This window comes from Symphalangus syndactylus, chromosome 13 (genome assembly GCF_028878055.3).
Source record: "Symphalangus syndactylus isolate Jambi chromosome 13, NHGRI_mSymSyn1-v2.1_pri, whole genome shotgun sequence".
NCBI classification, from domain to species: Eukaryota; Metazoa; Chordata; class Mammalia; order Primates; family Hylobatidae; genus Symphalangus; species Symphalangus syndactylus.
The window spans coordinates 59568327-59574876 of NC_072435.2; the positions used below are offsets into that span (position 1 = coordinate 59568327).

The following is a 6550-nucleotide window of genomic DNA, read 5'->3' on the forward strand; positions in this document are numbered from 1 at the left end:
AGTCACCCAGGCTGGAGTGCAGTGGTGCCATCATAGCTCACTGTAGCCTCAACCTCCTGGGCTCAAGTGATCCTCCCACCTCAGCCTCCCAAGTAGCTAGGACAACAGGCACACACTACCATGCCTGGTTCTTTAAATTTTTTTGTAGAGACACGGTCTCGCTATGTTGTCCAGGCTGGTCTCAAACTCCTGGCCTCAAGCAATCTTCCATCCTCGGCCTCCCAAAGCACTAGAATCACAGGCATGTGAGCCACCATGCCTGGCAGGTCATTTTTGTCACCTCTAAAATAGAAGCAATGATATAGGATGGGGCGGTGGCTCACATCTGTAATCCTAGCACTTTGGGAGGCCGAGGCAGGTGGATCACCTGAAGTCAGGAGTTCGAGACCAGCCTGGCCAACATGGTGAAACCCCATCTCTACTAAAAATACAAAAATTAGCTGGGCCTGGTGGCACTCACCTGTAGTTTCAGCTACTAGAGAGGCTGAGGTGGGAGGATCACTTGAACCCAAGAGGCAGAGGTTGCAGTGAGCAGAGTGTGCCACTGCGCTCCAGCCTGAGTGACAGAGCAAGACTGTGTCTCAAAGAAAAAAAAAATTGTTTACCAGGCATAGTGGCTCATGCCCGTAATCCCAGCACTTTGGGAGGCCAAGGCAGGCAGATCACCTGAGGTCAGGAGTTCAAGACCAGCCTGGCCAACATGGTGAAACCTCATCCCTACTAAAAATACAAAAATTAGCTGGGCGTGGTGGTGGGTGCCTGTAATCCCAGCTACTGGGGATGCCAAAGAAGGAGAATCACTTGAACCTGGGAGGCAGAAGTTGCAGTGAGCTGAGATCGCACCACCGAACTCCAGCCTGGGGGACACAGTGAGAGTCTGTCTCAAAAAAAAAAAAAAAAAGATGCAATTATACAGGTCCGAAGTCCCTTATCTAAAATGTCTGGGGCCAGGTGCATTTCAGATTTTGGAATTTAGAATGGTCATACCAGGCAAATGCCACATATTATATAACACTCCCAGTGTGTGTTACATAATCACAAACATTAATATCTCTGCAGTGAAATGTCTGAATAGTCACACAAAGCAGGATGAATTAAGACTATAGCAGCCACACATGAGTTCAGGTTAGCTTTTGCTGATAATTGAGTTTTAACATCAAACACACAAAACATCTTCAGTCTTCAGGTCTTTTTGTTGTTGTTGTTTGCATTTGTAGATGGTAGATAAGGGATTGTGGCTCTCTAGCTCCTCCCTCAGCAGGTTCCTGTGAGGTGAGAATGAGTTAATACAGGAAAAGCATTTGGAACAGAGTCCAACTCATGATAAGTGTCATATGAGGGGGTGTTTGCTGTGTTTATCATTTCCTGACACAGGCATCTGAAGCTTCCAAATTCCCCATATCCTAGGACCACATGCAGCCACTAGCATGTCCCAAATCTCTCCTCCAGGAAGGTTTAGGGGCTCTGCTCTGGTTAGAAGGTTGTGGGGGCTAGAGTATGTTTAATCCGGGTTGCTGGTTGAGGGGACCTGATGAAGGTTATGATGTACTAGTGTACCCAGACCAAACCGAGGGTTGGGCTGCTTATTCTCACAGCCTAATAATGAGATGCAAATAAACTGGGAAAGAAGAGAACTTTTATTTCTGTAACTGATTACAGGGAGAAGGCCTGGAAATTATCCCCAGATCAACTCAAAATTATAAAGTTTTCCAGAGCTTATATACCTTCTAGGCTATATTAGAAGAAATTAGTCACTTATGTCTTTAGATGAATGCACACTTACATGAGTAAATTTACTTCATCTAAATGAGTCCAGGTGCTGGGGTGATTACCCTTATCTTGTCTCCTGCTAAATCATGGAGGCTTGGGGAGTTCCTTTAGTCTCCAATAAAGCTTGTTTGTGAAGGTCTGAGGAGTTCCTTCAGACCCCCAATAAAACTTGTTTAATCTTAAATGGGAACTGTTAAGGATTCCTTCGTGAGGCTGGGCGTGGTGGCTCACGCCTGTAATACCAGCACTTTGGGAGGCCAAGGCGGGAGGATCACCTGAGGTCGGGAGTTTGAGACCAGCCTGACCAACATGGAGAAACCCCATCTCTACTAAAAATACAAAATTAGCCGGGCGTGGTGGCGCATGCCTGTAATCCCAGCTACTCGGGAGGCTGAGGCAAGAGAATCGCTTGAACCTGGGAAGTAGAGGTTGTGGTGAGCTGAGATCGTGCCATTGTGCTCCAGCCTGGGCAACAAGAGTGAAACTCTGTCTCAAAAAAAAAAAAAAAAGGAATTCCTTCATGATCTTGTCATGCCTCAAGGCCCAGGAAAGGCCTGGCCTAAACTCTTGGTGGGCTTTTGTTACATTCCAGCCTTTGTATGGACGCCGGCTCTACTAGCGTTTTTGTTTGTTTGTTTGTTTGTTTTTTCGTTTTTGAGACGGAGTCTCATTCTGTTGTCCAGGCTGGAGCACAGTGGCGACATCTCAACTTACTGCAACCTCCTCCTTCCAGGTTCACTCTCCCAAGTAGCCGGGATTACAGATGTGCGCCACCATGCCCAGCTAATTTTTTTTGTATTTTTAGTAGAGACGGGGCTTCACTATATTGGCCAGGCTGGTCTCGAACTCCCGACCTCAGATGATCCTCCTGCCGCAGCCTCCCAAAGTGCTGGGCTTACAGGCGTGAGCCACTGCTCCTGGCCTCTATCAGCTTTTAGTATTTAACCCAACCACACAGTCAGTGCTAAACAGTTGTTATGGAGGCCTGCGTTCATGAGACGTGGCTTGCCACACTAGGCCACCCCTCAGCACCGCTGTAGAAAAACAATGGTGGCCTGGGTTCAAATTCCAGTTTGGCACTTGATATCTATGTGACCTTGGATAAATTATTTAACCTCTCTGGGCTTCAGTTTCTTCATATGTGAAATGAGAATGATGAAAAGATCTGATTCATAGGGCTGTAGTGAGGATTAAATGAGCTAATATATAGAAAGCACAGAAAATATGCGAAGCTAGGATCCGAGACACGAAGCCGTGATGCTGCATACCCGCCTCCACACCGCCTGGGAGCTCACTCTGCCACTCAGGGGTCAGGACGCCCCCCAGTGCTCTTAAGGCTCCCCAGCATCTAGCAGCCCCCACCCCAGGTATCCAGAACCTTCAGATTCTCAGGGCTCCAGACTTACACTCTCACCAACATGATCCCTCTTTTCCCAAGGACTTGACACTCCTGTGTTCCTTCCTCAATTAATTGGAATTTTAGAAAAAAAATTTTTTTTTTTTTGAGATTCAGTCTCGCTCTGTTGCCCAGGCTGGAGTACAGTGGTGAGATCTTGGCTCACTGCAACCTCTGCCTCCCAGGTTCAAGCAGTTGTCCTGCCTCAGCCTCCCAAGTAGCTGGGACTACAGGCATATGCCAACCACACTTGAATAATTTTTGTGTTTTTAGTAGACGCAGAGTTTCACTATGATGGCCAGGCTGGTCTCGAACTCCTGACCTCAGGTGATCCACCTGCCTCAGCCTCCCAAAGTGCTGGGATTACAGGCATGAGCCACCGTGCCTGGCCAAGATTTGGGCAGGGACAAATAGCCAAACTATATCAGACACTAACAAGATCCCTGTGGCTGCCAGTTGAGAACAGATTACAGGGCTTGTGAAGGAATGAGGCCTGGAGGAACAGTGAGGAGGCTGCTGCAGTAGTCCCGGCAGGAGCTGATGGGGCTTGGGCCAGGGTGGGGGCGGCAAACGCAGGAGAAACGTGGGCTGGGAACCACCAAGTGGGGCAAAATAAGGAAATCATGGACTAGGAGAAAGGAGGTACCCCTTGATCTGGAAGGACAGGTGGAGGCTCTTGGTAATGGGGGAATCCCTTGGGTCCTGTCTGAAGGCTCTCCTGCTTACTGGATGAGGTGGGCACACCTGGCTCCTCGGTAGGATTACTCATCTAGATTCCTGAGAAGAGGACTTGCAAGTACTGTGTTAGGACAAATCTGGATATTGGAATCAAGACCCCCAGTTTGAAAAAAAAAAAAAAAGGCCGGGCACGGTGGCTCACACCTGTAATCCCAACACTTTGGGAGGCCGAGGCGGGTGGATCACGAGGTCAGGAGTTCAAAACCAGCCTGACCAACATGGTGAAACCCTGTCTCTACTAAAAATACAAAAATTAGTTTGGCCTGGTGGTGCACGCCTGTAATCCCAGCTACTCAGGAGGCTGAGGCAGGAGAATCGCTTGAACCTGGGAGGTGGAGGTTTCAGTGAGCCAAGATCTCACCACTGCACTCCAGCCTGGAAGACAGAGCGAGACGCTGTCTCAAAAAAAAAAAAAAGATTCCCGGTTAGAGGCTGGGCATGGTGGCTCACACCTACAATCCCAGCAATTTAGGAGGCCAACAAGGTGGGCAGATTGCTTGAGCTCAGGAGTTCCAGACCAGCCTGGGCAACATGGCGAAACCTCGTCTCTACTTAAATACACACACACACACACATACACACACACAGAGAGAAAGATTCTTGGTTAGCTGGGCGCGGTGGCTCACACCTGTAATCACAGCACTTTGGGAGGCCGAGGTGGGCGGATCATGAGGTCAGGAGATCAAGACCATCCTGGCTAACATGGTGAAACCCCGTCTCTACTAAAAATACAAAAAATTAGCCAGGTGTGGCCGCAGGCGCCTATAGTCCCAGCTACTGGGGAGGCTGAGGCAGGAGAATGGCATGAACCCGGGAGGCGGAGCTTTCAGTGAGCTGAGACCGTGCCACTGCACTCCAGCCTGGGCAGCAGAATGATATTCTTTCTCAAAAAAAAAAGAAGAATAATAAGAAGAAAGATTCTTGGTTAGTAGACGAGGGTGGGGCATCCTAGATCTGCAAAGGCCCCACTCTCAATATCCCAGAATCCAATCCTCTAAACCTCCTTATCGTCCACCCCTCCCCAGATGCTCAGGAATTCAGCCCCTCTGGAGACCCCAGCTCTTGGTCACCCCTGCAGGTGAACCCACAGCAGCTGGGCCTGTCAGTTATCCTGGGCGATAGATGGCTGTGGTTGTACTTCCGCACCTCAGAACCATGGGCAGAGGCAGGTCTGGAGCAAGAACCTCCCACACTGCATCTCTTTTACAACCGGCAGCACGCACGTCACTGCACGTGGCTGAAGGTTGCCACTTACACAAGGCAGACTGTGCAGTGACGTCAGTCAGGCAGGACCATGGCATGGGCAGTCCAGATCCACTGGTCTTCATGCATTTGGGCCCCACAGCCACCTGATACCCTGAGCCAAGCCTTAGTCCCCACAGGAGACTGGGGGACCTGTGCTGTCCCTGTAGCCCCAAAAGGGCCCCTTAGCCACTGCCACCAAGTGTGACACCTACATCCTTCGAGGCCAGCGCCGTGCCTGGATATGCCCCTTCCCCAGCTCCCTGCCTGCGCTTTGGGTGTGCTTCCATGTCTGTGTGCACCCTGTCAGGCCTCAGTGTCAACACTGAGCCCTCGAGCTCCTGGGCTGATGGCTGTGAGTGACCCTTCAAGGGAAAGGCTTACAGGCTGCTGGGAAAAGGGGATTCTGGGACTTAGGAACGACACTTCTTAGTTCTGGAGGCTGATTCCTGGGGCAAGGGTGTAGGGTCCCTGGAGTGGGACAGCCTCTGGGTCCTGGGGGTAGGACTGCTGAGTTGGGGGGTGTGGGGAAAATAATTCCAGGGCCCGGAGACAGGGCTCTTTGGGTCTGGGGCCAGGGCTTCTGGGTCCTGTGCATGGGAACAACTTGGCTATAAGGCTGGGACTGCTGGGTTCTCAGGTTCTAGAGACTAGAGCACCTAGGTCCATTCTAGGTGGTGACAACTCCAGTATCTGGGGTGAGCGCTCTGAGTCCCAGAGCCAGACTTATTTATTTATTTAGACAGGGTATCACTCTGTTGCCAAGGCTGGAGTGCAGTAGTACTATCATAGCTCACTGCAGCCTCAACCTCTTAGACTCAAGCCATCCTCCCTCCTCAGCTTCCCAAGTATCTGGGACCACGGGCATGTGCCACTATGCCCAGATAATTTTTTAATTTTTTTTTTTGTAAAGATGAGGTCTTCCTATGTTGCCTAGGCTGGTCTCTAATTCCTGAGCTCAAGTGATCCTCCCACCTTGGCCTCCCAAAATGCTGGGATTACGGATGTGAGCCACTACGCCTGTCCCAGAGCCAGACTTCTATGTTCTGGGGAGTGGACTTCTGGTTTCTTAGCACAGAGACTTGTTTACTCTGTGAGGCGGGGATTGCTGGGTCTGTTGCTTAGAGAGCTCCATTCTAGGGGGTGAGGACCACAGGATACTGGTAAGGATTCCTGGAAGCTGAGAGCAGGGACATTTGCATTATAGGGGTGGCCAAATGCTTGGGTCTCGGAAAACAGACCTGGGAGTCCTGATGTGAAAACCTTCTCCTTCCTGTCTTTCTCCATCCCCACTCCTGCCCCTGCAGCTATTGAGTGCCCCAAAAACAGTCACTATGAGCCATGTGGCTTATCCTGTCCAGAGGCCCACCACAGGCAGGCCCACTGGGGGTCACCACTGCCCTG

General features: G+C 50.4%; 1 long non-coding RNA gene across 1 annotated transcript; it reads right to left on the bottom strand.

The window, feature by feature from the left end:
- Nucleotides 1–1116: 1116 nt before the first annotated feature.
- Nucleotides 1117–6278, bottom strand: LOC129461006 (uncharacterized). Its single transcript, XR_008650352.2, has 2 exons — nucleotides 6122–6278; nucleotides 1117–1265 (listed from the first exon to the last, which is right to left on the bottom strand). It is a non-coding gene; the product is annotated as an uncharacterized lncRNA (long non-coding RNA).
- Between the last annotated feature and the right edge of the window lie 272 nt (nucleotides 6279–6550).